Source organism: Pantherophis guttatus, chromosome 14 (genome assembly GCF_059756535.1).
Source record: "Pantherophis guttatus breed Tessera chromosome 14, ASM5975653v1, whole genome shotgun sequence".
Lineage (NCBI taxonomy): Eukaryota > Metazoa > Chordata > Lepidosauria > Squamata > Colubridae > Pantherophis > Pantherophis guttatus.
Genome location: NC_142076.1, coordinates 9,709,442 through 9,722,576, shown reverse-complemented (window position 1 = coordinate 9,722,576; position 13,135 = coordinate 9,709,442). Strand labels below are relative to the sequence as shown.

At 44.4% G+C, this 13,135-nt stretch overlaps 1 protein-coding gene and 1 pseudogene across 4 annotated transcripts in view; one reads left to right on the top strand and one right to left on the bottom strand.

The window, feature by feature from the left end:
• SEPTIN12 (septin 12) overlaps window positions 1–13,135 on the bottom strand; it is a 105,250-nt gene that overhangs the window by 60,383 nt on the left and 31,732 nt on the right. The window lies entirely within an intron of this gene.
• Window positions 697–11,825, top strand: LOC148112097 (uncharacterized; annotated as a pseudogene).

Here is a 13,135-nt window from a genome sequence, read left to right as displayed (position 1 = left end):
AAATGTCTCACCTTCAAGTAGGGATATTTTTTTTTATTGTTCTCATTTTTATTTTATTATATAAAATACAGAGAAGAAAAGAAAATAGGAAATTTAGGGAGGGAAAGAGAAAGTGGAGAAGAGAAAGGGGGTGTGAGATACAAGGGGGAAGAGAGACAGAAAGGAAAAGGGGCATTGACTTCCAACTCCTCCTAGCACAGTACAAGATAAGCACACTCCAACTTCCACTTTTTGCTTTTACACATTAATACATAACTAGCCATTTCTATAATGCCAAATCTTTCTAATCAACAAAACTAAAATCAAAGTTCCCTTTTTTATCTTTTCTTCACAAGCACAAATTCCAGAAGTGATATCCAAACAAGAACATATTTTCCTCTTTAAGTAATCAAGTTAACCATTCCTGCTTTGTCTTCCTTGCTGTGGAAATAATGTGTGTTTCCATTTGCACCTAATAATCTTTGTGAGTGGTCACCATTTTTAATTTACAAAGTTTATTGTATCCTTTCAAATTCTTTGGCCTTACTGGGGGGAAAAAAAAAAGAGGGGGAGGAAGAAAAAATAGCCTTTCCTTTCTTTTTCACCGTCACCTTATATTTTTATAACATAAATGTTCTACGTTTTCTGCAGGACAAAAAACATTAAATCCATGCCTTTATATCCAAGGGTCATCCACAAGGAATTTACAAAGTCAAGATGGTGGACACATCTAAGAAAAGAGGACAGAACTTCAATCCTGAGGTTGTGGCAGCCATCTTGACCTTTTTAGCTCCTCGTGGAGATCCTGCCTGCTTAGACCTAGGATTTTTGGGGTATGAAGATCAACCTGTTTTGGTCACCCCTGCCCTTTCCTTCTTAGAATAGAATAACAGAGTTGGAAGGGACCTTGGAGGTCTTCTAGTCCAACCCCCTGCTTAGGCAGGAAATCCTACCCTACTTCAGACAAATAGTTATCCAACATCTTCTTAAAAAGATGTCCAGTGTTGGAGCATTCACAACTTCTGGAGGCAAGTTGTTCCACTGATTCATTGTTCTGTCAGGAAATTTCTCCTTAGTTCTAAGTTGCTTCTCTCCTTGATTAGTTTCCACCCATTGCTTCTTATCCTGCCCTCAGGTGCTTTGGAGAATAGCTTGACTCCCTCTTCTTTGGGGCAGCCCCTGAGATATTGGAAGACTGCTATCATGTCTCCCCTGGTCCTTCTTTTCATTAAACTAGACATACCCAGTTCCTCATATGTTTTAGCCTCCAGTCCCCCAATCATCTTGGCTTAGTCCAATGAAGAAGCCTCAGGCAACTGAACGAAGCTCCTTTTTTGTGGTCTCTCCTTGGCTTTCTGGTCACAGAGAGCAAGTCAAGAGCCAGTGATGTTCAGAAGGAGCAACTTAAGAAAGAGCTTCCAAGACTTGTCAATAAGGGTCTAGACACAATAAAATGCCTAGTCGTAGTTACCCTGACACATTAGCAGTTTTTGCCTCTCCTCTTCCCAAGCCTTCAACATTTCCTACCTTCCTTATTTTATGGGGCCCAGAGAGGACTCCAACCACAGAAGCTCCTGGAGATGGCCAGTTATTAAAGGCTGGAGGAAAAGGGCTGGTAAGAAGGTTGCAGAAGCGATGATTCAACAGCTGTTGAGAACCTTGAATGCCTCTACAGTTGCTGAGATTCTTGAATGACCTCTTAAAGGGAGACCAACCAGTCCTGAGTCCTCAAGATATCAATCAAGCACAAGAGGATGGATTTATGGTTTCTGGTTTCTCGTGATGCTTTCTGTACAGCCAGGAGCATGACTGAATGTGTCTCTCTTAATGCATGTGTGTGTACACAGTACGCTGCATGTATATGTACGTGGATACAGACCAGTGGTGGGTTTCAAAATTTTTTACTACCGGTCCTGTGGGCGTGGAAGGGGAAGGATACTCTAAAATCTCCATTCCGTCTCCAATCCAGGGGAAGGTTACTGCAAAATCCCCATTTCCTCCCAATCAGCTGGGACTTGGGAGGCAGAGAATAGATGGGGGAGGGGCAAGTCAGAATTTTTACTACCGGTTCTCCGAACTACTCAAAATTTCCACTACCGGTTCTCCAGAACTGGTCAGAACCTGCTGAAACCCACCTCTGATACAGACATGCCCTATGCTGAGCAATCCTATCAGCCCTTTGAGGTAGGCCAGACCAGGAAACCAATGCTATGAGTGCTAATCCAGGTAGAGCCTGATTTACGACCACCATCGAGCCCAAAATTTATGTTGCTAAGTGAGAAATGTGTTAAGTGAGTTTTAACAATAGCACTTGGACTTATATACTGCTTTTCAGTGCTTTTACAGCCCTCTTTAAGCGGTTTACAGAGTCAGCATATTGTCCCCAACAATCTGGGTCCTCATTTGATCTGCCTCGGAAGGATGGAAGGCTGAGTCAATCTTAAATCGGTCAGGATCGAACTACTGGTAGTTGGCATAATTAGCCTTCAATACTGCATTCTAACCACTGCACCACCGCAGCTAATCAACAATAGTCCTTAGACTTATATATCGGTTCACAGTGCTTTACAGCCCCTCCCTAAGCAATTTACAGAGTCAGCCTCTTACCCCAACAATCTGGGTCCTCATTTTACCCACCTACTCTATTCTGTTCTATTCTATTCTATTCTATTCTATTCTATTCTATTCTATTCTATTCTATTCTATTCTATTCTATTCTATTCTATTCTATTCATTCTCTATTCCACTCCACTCCATTCCGTTCCATTCCACTCTATATCCTATCCTATCCTATCCTATCCTATCCTATCCTATCCTATCCTATCCTATCCTATCCTATCCTATCCTATCCTATCCTATCCTATCCTGCTTAAAGCCACCAGCCACAGGGCATGAGTAAGGCATAGGAAGGCCAACTTCCTTCCTCCCCTCCCGTCCTTCCGCAGGTGAAGAATGCGCTTCCAGCTTTCTGCATCCCTCCCCTGCTCCCTCTCCAAGCAACCCCATAAATCACTGTGATGTTGAAAAAACAAATCTCTAAAACTTTTTTTTAAGCCGAGGGTAAAAAAAAACACACACCCAACAACCACAACCTGCCTGTCAAGAGCACAAACACCCATTTGAACTGATGACTCATGGGCTCTCCCTTCATCATTCTCCAGGATCGCAAGAGAGGTCTTTACCGTCTCTTGTTCTCCGAGGATATGATTAATGAATAGCAGATTTAAAAAAAAAAACCACCGCAGCCTATGTGGATAATGAATTGGCAGAACAAGTTCCTCATCCAACCGGCACGTCTTGCATGGAAAGGAAAGAGGGGTCGTAGAACCCCCGAAGCACACGGGTCTCACCCATTTAGATAGATACAGATTAACAGAGTTGGAAGGGACGTTGTAGGTCATCTAGTCTAACCTCCTGCCCAAGCAGGAGACCCTACACCATTTCTGACGGATGGCAGTCCAGTCTCTTCTTGGAAGCTTCCCAGTGATGAAGCTCCCACAACTTCCGAAGGCAACTTCTGTTCCATGGATTGATTGTTCTCACTGTCAGGAAATTTCTCCTTATTTCTAAGTTGAATCTCTCCTTGTTCAGTTTCCATCCATTGTTCCTTGTCTGGCTTTCAGGGGCTTTGGAAAATAGCTTGACCCCCTCCTCTCTGTGGCAGCCCCTCAAATATTGGAAGACGGCTATCCTGTCTCTCCTGGTCCTTCTCTTCACTAGACTAGCCAAGCCAAGTATTTAACAGATTAACAGAGTTGGAAGGGACCTTGCAGGTCATCTAGTCCAACGCCCCCCCCCCCCAAGCAGGAGACCCTAAACCATTTCTGACGGATGGCAGTCCAGTCTCTTCTTGGAAGCTTCCCAGTGATGAAGCTCCCACAACTTCCGAAGGCAAATTCTGTTCCATCGATTGATTGCTCTCACTGTCAGGAAATTTCTCCTTATTTCCAGGTTGAATCTCTCCTTGTTCAGTTTCCATCCGTTATTCCTTGTCTGGTCTTCAGGTGGCTTGGAAAATAGCTTGACCCCCTCCTCTCTGCGGCAGCCCCTCAAATATTGGAAGACTGCTGATTTTAGCTGGGATCACAGATTGGGCTAATCCACGGCTTGTGCCAAACATGGTTGGCTGGACCAAATACAGTACAGGTGATCCTCGCTTTATGACCGCAATTGAGCCCAACATTTCTGTTGCTAAGCGAAACATTTGTTAAGTGAATTTTGCCTCATTTTACGACATTCCTTGCCACCGTTGTTAAGTGACTTCCTGCCATTGTTAAATTAGTAACACAGTTGTTAAGTGAATCTGGCTTCGCCGTTGGCTTTGCTCATTAGAAGGTCGCAGAAGAGGATCACTTGACCGCAGGACACTGCCACCGTCATAAATACGAGTCAGTGGCCAAGCGTCTGAATTTTGATCATGTGATCATGGGGATGGCTGCAACGGCCGTGAGTGTGAAAAATGGTCATAAGTTACTTTTTTCAGTGCTGTTGTAACTTTGAACGGTCTCTAAGTGAAGTAAGTCGAGGACTAGCTGGACTCATACAACTGGCTAAACCAGAATGTACTTGGTCTGGATTGCCCTTAGCCTGTGTAACAAACTTTTGTGGTTTATGTAATAATTGCAGTTCAGCAATCCTGGTTCGACTGTCATTTGTGAAACAATCACAATTAAATAAAGTGTGGCTTGTGCAGTTGATGTCATTGCAGTATATAGAGATGTATATAAAGATCATGATTAAGCAATGCATGATTTAGGAGAAAACCACCATAGAGGAAATCATGGTTTAGCACAATATAAAGAGATATATAAATAGAAAGAGTGCAGAGAAGAGCAACAAAGATGATGAGGGGACTGGAGGCTAAAACATATGAAGAACGGTTGCAGGAACTGGGTGTGTCTAGTTTAATGAAAAGAAGGACATGGGGAGACATGATAGCAGTCTTCCAATATCTCAGGGGCTGCCCCAAAGAAGAGGGAGTCAAGCTATTCTCCAAAGCACTTGAGGGCAGGACAAGAAGCAATGGGTGGAAACTGATCAAGGAGAGAAACAACTTAGAACTAAGGAGAAATTTCCTGACAGTTAGAACAATTAATAAGTGGAACTACTTGCCTCCAGAAGTTGTGAATGCTCCAACACTGGAAGTTTTTAAGAAGATATTGGACAACCATTTGTCTGAAGGGTTTCCTGCCTGGGCAGGGGGTTGGACTAGAAGACCTCCAAGATCCCTTCCAACTCTGTTATTCTATTCTATTCTATAAGAACCCAGCAAATGTATTATCACTTGCATCGATGGTTATTTATTGAGGATATTAATTTAATATTAAAGACATGATATATGGTTGTAATGTCTTTTTATATTTTTCACTGTATAGGTAATTGTAATAATCAGAATTACCCCATGGTTAGACGGGCGGCCAATAAAATGTATAAATAAACACAGTAAAAGAAATTAAAAATATTTGGAGGAATGCTTCAATATGTATAATTACAACATTTTCATTCTGGTTTTAATTTTTCTGCCTGAAAAATGTACTGATTTCAAAAGGCTTAGACAACTTAGAACTACACCAACTTCAGTCTGACCTAAGCGTAGTACATAAAATTATCTGCTACAATGTCCTACCTGTCAATGACTACTTCAGCTTCAACCACAACAATACACGAGCACACAATGGATACAAACTTAAAGTGAACTGCTCCAAACTCGATTGCAGAAAATACAACTTCAGTAACAGAGTGGTCAATGCCTGGAATGCACTACCTCAGGGGTCCCCAACCTTTCGGACCTCAGGGACCACTAAATTCATAATTTTAAATCCCGCGGACACTAATATGATCTGCCTAATGACTGGCTGGGTGGGCTTGGCTAGGTGGTCATGTGACTGGGTGGGCGTGGCCAACTCAATGTCACTCACATCGAGGGGCACCTTGCCAGCCTCTACTCACTACTCCTCACCTGCCCGCCTGGGCTCCTTAGGGCCCCAACGGGAAGCAGTTGCTGGAGCTAAGCAGCCACCATGAGAAAGAGTTGGCAAAACAGCTCAGTTCAAATTGGATCTGACCGAGAAGGAGGCTCAGCAGAAGCACCTCATTGAGGACTACGAGCATAGGCTTTCCAAGCAGAGGGAAGACCTGTGGGAGTGCAAGGCCAGGTACTGGTGCCTGAAGGCTCAGCGGGCTGAGATGGTCAGCCAGTTCCAGGCCATGATGCAGTCCCACTGGAACGAGGCCCTCCGGCTGTTTGCCACCAGTGGCTCTTCCCTCCAGCCTTTGCCCAAAGCCCCACACCAGGAGGCCAAAGCAGACCCTGAGTCAGAATTTCTGTCCCCCTCCAACCCTCACAAAAAGACCCCGAAGGGGGAGACTCTCTGTAGCAATACAAATGTTCATTGCACGTATCTGTCCCAGGGGCCGTAGTTTGAGGACCCCTGATTTAGTGCAATATAAAAAATGCAAATATTTTTTCTGCGGAGCACCAAAATTTTCTCGCAGATCACCAGTGGTCCACGGACCACCAGTTGGTGACCCCTGGTATAAACAGAGTCACAGAATCAAGATCACATGAAGTATTAGTACTGTTTTATAAAACCCTAGTAAGACCACACCTGGAATACTGGAACCAATTTTGATCATTCTGCAAAAAAGATGTTGAGATTTTGGAAAAAGTTCAGAGAAGAGCAACTAAAGATGATCAAAGGCCTGGAGACTAAAACAGATGAAGGACAACTGCAGGATTTGAGTTTGGCTAGGTCTAAAGAAAAGAAGAGTTAGGGGCAAAATGATAGCAGTATTCCAGTATTTGAGGGGCTGCCACAAAGAAGAGGGGGTCAAATTCTTCTCCAAAGCACCAGAAGGCAGGACAAGAAACAATGGATGGAAACGAAACAAAGAAAGAAGCAACCTGGAATTAAGGAGAAACGCCCTAATATTGAGGACAATTAACCAGTGGAACAGCTTGCCACCAGAAATCATGGGTGCTCCATCACTGGAGGTTTTAAAGAAGAGACTAAACAGTCCCTTGTCTGAAATGGTATAGGTTCTCCTGCTTGAGCAAGGGGCTGGACTAGAAGACCTCCAAGATCCCTTCCAGCTCAATTCAAATTCTAATAATTCGAATCCTAGCAATTTTAATAATTCAAAACTGCAACTGACATCAGGAGACTGGATCCATTGTACAGAGAGTCGGTTGCCAGGCGTGCAAATTTTGATTGCGTGATCATAATTGCATGATCTTGCAACAATCATAAGGGTGAGGATCCATTCTAAGTCATTTCCCTCCCCCCACCCCGTGCCATTATAAGTTTGAACTGCCTCTAAATGAATGGTTGTAAGTTGAGAACTACCTGCAAGGGGTGGGAGGGGCTTCGCATAACACTTCAGCAGCTCAGAGATGGACCACCTGCCCTATTTACCCAAGAGGTTGAAATGGGTTGGGTCTGACCTTTTTTTTTAGCCTTTTGCATGTTAGTGCACTGGGTGAGCCTAATTAATCATTAAGTGATTTATAGCTCAATGAAGGATGCAGATGCAGAAAATGGATTAATTCATTAACCAGATTCTGGGGTGTCGACAGGGTGTGGTCAAAAATGTCAAGAAAGCAGTTATGCAATGCAATCCAAATTCCACCTAATTTTTTTTTATGTGCAGTGCACATGTAACACCACACACAGCTAGCCAGAGCTCTAATTATGGTTTCTAACTTTTTGAACTTTGGGGGATAGCCCTGGTTCTAGATTATCCGTGTCATGTGAATAAGCCCAATCTCTGCCAATAATGGAGGTGCAGGTGGAGAGAGAAGGAGAAGGAGAAGGTGTTGTGGTCCGCCAGCAGCCTACGGAGCTGGCAGTAGAGTCGGACAGTGAGGAGGCTGGGGAGGAACATGGGCCAGTCCTGGAGTCTGGGGAAGGCCCGGATGAGGGCTCTGCGTCAGAGGCAGAGATGGGACCAGGGCCATCTGGGAGTGATGTGCAGACTCCAGAGCCTCCAGAGTCGGACATCAGAGAGGCAGAGGAACAGGGGGAGCCTGTTCCCAGTATACCCATGCGCAGAGCTGCCAGAAGGCAAGAACAGTTAAAACAAAAGGGACGACTCAGAAGTAAGACTTGGAGATGATTGGCCCCTCCCATAAGACATAAAGGAAGAGCAAAGGCAGGTGGGCCTTTTCAGGAAGCAATGTTGTGGATGGTGTCGGATTGTACTTTGAAGCTCCATTTTTGACTCTGGGTTTCCATGTGACCTCGCCAAGATCATTGCCCATTAGGTCTTTGGCAGCATGTCAAAGAAGATGAAGGTGGGTGTTTACCAGCCTTATCCGAAGGACTGTGGCAGACTTCTGTTGGACTATTGATAAACTCTGATTCAGCACGTGCTGTGAATGAAAGGAATTCACAGCCATTAAAATAAAAAAAAGGGAGGTTTGGGGAAGTGTGCTTTTTACTATATCAGGAAGCCTAGGTCAGAACAGAAGGAGAAAGTGGGGAAGGAGGAGGAAGAGGAAGAGGAGGAGGAGGGGGGAGGAGGAGGAGGAGGAGGAAGAGGAGGAGGAGGAGGAGGAGACATGATAGCAGGAGAGACATGATAGGGGAGACATGATAGGAGTGTTCCAATATCTCAGGGGCTGCCCCAAAGAAGAGGGAGTCAAGCTATTCTCCAAAGCACTTGAGGGCAGGACAAGAAGCAATGGGTGGAAACTAATCAAGGAGAGAAGCAACTTAGAACTAAGGAGAAATTTCCTGACAGTCAGAACAATTCATCGGTGGAACAACTTGCCACCAGAAGTTGTCAATGCTCCAACACTGGAAGCTTTTGAGAAGATGTTGGATAACCATTTGTCTGAAGTGGTGGAGGGTTTCCTGCCTAAGCAGGGGGTTGGACTAGAAGACCTCCAAGGTCCCTTCCAACTCTGTTCTGTTCTGTTCTGTTCTGTTCTGTTCTGTTCTGTTCTATTCCATTCTATTCCATTCCATTCCATTTCATTCTTCATTCCAATATTCTGTTCTGTTCTGTTCTGTTCTGTTCTATTCTATTCTATTCTATTCTATTCTATTCTATTCTATTCTATTCTATTCTATTCTATTCTATTCTATTCTATTCTATTTCATTCTTCATTCCAATATTCTATTCTATTCTATTCTATTCTATTCTATTCTATTCTATTCTATTCTATTCTATTCTATTCTATTTTTCACAACAACAATAACAACGACGTGTGATGAGCCAGCACAAGAGGTGGCAGTTTTAATAGCTGCTTTTCTTGCAAGAGACTTTTCTTGCTTCCATGTCTAAAAGAGCCGCCTTGTAGAGCCACACCCCCAAACATCCCCGCTCCCTCCAAACGATTGTACAGCTGCCTGCTCCTTCCGTCCACTTTGGGTTAGTCTCAAACATCGTAAAATTAACAGATTTTGGCCCTTTGCCACCTCCTCGCTGCAGGGTGGAGCAGAGAAAGGAGCAGAGGCAGCCTCAAGAATTCAGAACTGTGGCCAAAATCAAAAAAAGGAGAAAGAAATAAGGAGAAAAATCAAAAATAATAAAATAAAACAGGAGGATGGAAAGAAGAACGGAGGAGAAAGAGAATCACAACATAATGACTGGTTTGGAGTCGAATTGATTCAACCTTAAACAACCAATCGCTGGTTTTCCCCTTCCATTCCCATCTGCAGAAACACACAAAAAACACACAAACACACACAGCACCTCTGGTTTTGTTCCAACTTGCCTATTTTGGTCAAAGCAATTAAGGGGAAGAGTTTCTTTCAGGATGGAGGGAGGCCACCCCCCACATTGTATTTATTTTCAGGGAGCGACCAGCGAGTTGAAAGTCCCTCCGCCTTCAAGTAGCTGCCCATGAAAAACAGGATTTTTCCCTCCCCTCCAAGGGAAGAGAGAGAGGTGTTAGCACATCGCACAGAGGCATTTCTAGGCAGTCACGGAATATTCTCTACTTTATAAACTTTATAAGGCAATGGCTTAAGCTGGTGCAGGGTTCGCACAGCACACTATGATGATGGCTTGCTTTCTCACAATCTTTCTTCTTTCCCTCTCTCTCTCTCTCTCTCTCTCTCTCTCTCATTCCTTCCTTATCCATCTATCCGTATCTATCTATGCAGCCATCCATATTCATCAATATCCATCTATCCATCTCTGTACTCGCTCTCTTTCTTCCATCCATCCATCCATCCATCCATCCATCCATCCATCCATCCATCCATATCTATGCAGCCATCCATATTCATCCATATCTATTCGTCTGTCCTCTATCTCTTTCTTGCTTTTTCTCCTTCCCTCCCTCCCTCCATCCATAGCTATCTATGCATCCATCTATATTCATCCATATCCCTCTATCCATCTCTGTACTCGCTCTCTTTCTTCCTCTCTTTCTCCATCCATCCATCCATCTATCCATCCATATCTATGCAGCCATCCATATTCATCGATATCTATTCGTCTGTCCTCTATCTCTTTCTTGCTTTTTCTCCCTCCCTTCCTCCCTCCTTCCCTCCATCCCTCCATCCATATCCATCTATGCATCCATCCATATTCATCCATATCTATTTGTCTGTCCTCTATCTCTTTCTTGCTTTTTCTCCTTCCCTCCCTCCATCCATAGCTATCTATGCATCCATCTATATTCATCCATATCCATCTATCCATCTCTGTACTTGCTCTCTTTCTTCCATCCATCCATCCATCCATCCATCCATCCATCCATATCTATGTATCCATCCATATTCATCCATATCTATTTGTCTGTCCTCTATATCTTTCTTGCTTTTTCTCCCTCCCTCCCTCCTTCCCTCCATCCATCCATCCATCCATATCCATCTATGCATCCATCCATATTCATCCATATCTATTTGTCTGTCCTCTATCGCTTTCTTGCTTTTTCTCCCTCCCTTCCTCCTTCCCTCCATCCATCCATCCATATCCATCTATGCATCCATCCATATTCATCCATATCTATTCGTCTGTCCTCTATCTCTTTCTTGCTTTTTCTCCCTCCCTTCCTCCTTCCCTCCATCCATCCATCCATATCCATCTATGCATCCATCCATATTCATCCATATCTATTTGTCTGTCCTCTATCGCTTTCTTGCTTTTTCTCCCTCCCTCCCTCCTTCCCTCCATCCATCCATCCATATCCATCTATGCATCCATCCATATTCATCCATATCTATTTGTCTGTCCTCTATCGCTTTCTTGCTTTTTCTCCCTCCCTCCCTCCTTCCCTCCATCCATCCATCCATATCCATTTATGCATCCATCCATATTCATCTATATCTATTCGTCTGTCCTCTATCTCTTTCTTGCTTTTTCTCCCTCCCTTCCTCCTTCCCTCCATCCATCCATCCATATCCATCTATGCATCCATCCATATTCATCCATATCTATTTGTCTGTCCTCTATCGCTTTCTTGCTTTTTCTCCCTCCCTCCCTCCTTCCCTCCATCCATCCATCCATATCCATTTATGCATCCATCCATATTCATCTATATCTATTCGTCTGTCCTCTATCTCTTTCTTGCTTTTTCTCCCTCCCTTCCTCCTTCCCTCCATCCATCCATCCATATCCATCTATGCATCCATCCATATTCATCCATATCTATTTGTCTGTCCTCTATCTCTTTCTTGCTTTTTCTCCTTCCCTCCCTCCATCCATAGCTATCTATGCATCCATCCATATTCCTCCATATCCATCCTTCTATCCATCCATCCATCTACCCATCCATATCTATCTATGCATCCATCCATCCATCCCTATCCCCCTCTCCCAATTTAGAAACCTCTCACCTCCCTGAGAGAGGAATACGCTGGATCACCCATCGTAGAGAAGATGGAAGGTGACCTTGATAAAGATATGCAAGAAATGTTCTCTAGGGCTGAAATATTTTTTAAGTCTAGAGAAATGAGATAAAATTCAGAAATAGCTTGATACCTGTCAGCTCTTGAAGATAGAACGGACCAGGAAACCAAAGTCACACATCCTATTTTTAAGAGAAGCCTACAGAAACAGAACCTAGCCAGGCAGAATGCTTCTCCGTCTCTCCTTTTATTGACACAAAAAAAAAACTAAGGAGGGTCCTGTCTGAGATGGCTTTCTCAAATTACACTTCTGGCCCAGACTCAAATTTCTCTTATCTGACTGTTGTTTTGGCTGTGGCTCTTCCTTCTGTTCCTCAAGGTTATTCCTTCTTCCCATGACATCGCTTTCCCAATTCACTGGGGTATAAGGAGGGAGGTAGAGCACAATCGGACTTGTGAGAGATTCTATTATCTCAGTAAAAGTAGTTTTAGCTTCCCGGTGGAATTGTTTTCCCGGTTTGATCTGTCTAATGGGGCTGACCCAAATAATCCAGATGAATGAACAATTTGGAAAAGGAGTTAAAGTCTCCTTAGGGTCCTATGTCGGGGTGGGCTTCAAAAATTTTAGCAAGGGGTTCTCTGCCCAGTTGCTGGGTGGGCATGGGCATGGTGGGTGTGGCCTTGTTGGGCTCCTGCACCATAGTGGTGGTGAGGGGTGTTTTTGCCCTTGAAGAGGGCCTCCAGGAGGGCGCAAATGGCCTCCCCAGGCTCTGGAGGCCCTCTTGGAGGCCAGAAATGGGCCCGTTTCTGGCCTTCCCAAACTTCCGGTAGGCCCGTTTTTCGCTCTCCCTGAGCCTCCGCGTGCACCCTGCATTTACCTGCATCCAAAATGGGCCACGTGGGGACTCCTGGGAGGGGAGGGGCAGGATGGGCGGTGCCAGCCAGGAGTGTGATTTGGGTAGGGGTGAAATCCAAAATTTTTCCCTACCGGTTCTGTGTGCGTGGCTTGGTGGGTGTGGCAGGGAAAGAATATTGCAAAATCTCCATTCGCACTCCACTCCAGGAGGAGGATACTCCAAAATCTCCATTCCCACTCCACTCTGGGGCCAGCCAGAGGTGGTATTTGCCGGTTCCCCAAACTGCTCAAAAATTCCGCTACTGGTTCTCCAGAACCTGTCAGAAGCCCTGGTGCATACGTGTGTGTGTGTCTACACACCTTCACAGCCCTATTGGTTCATCCCTCCACAACAATCCCAGTTTCTCATGTGGCCCCCTTGGGAAAATTAATTGCCCACCCCTCTTTTAACCATAACACCAAACTCGCTTTCAGCAATGAAGAAGAGGAGTTTAGT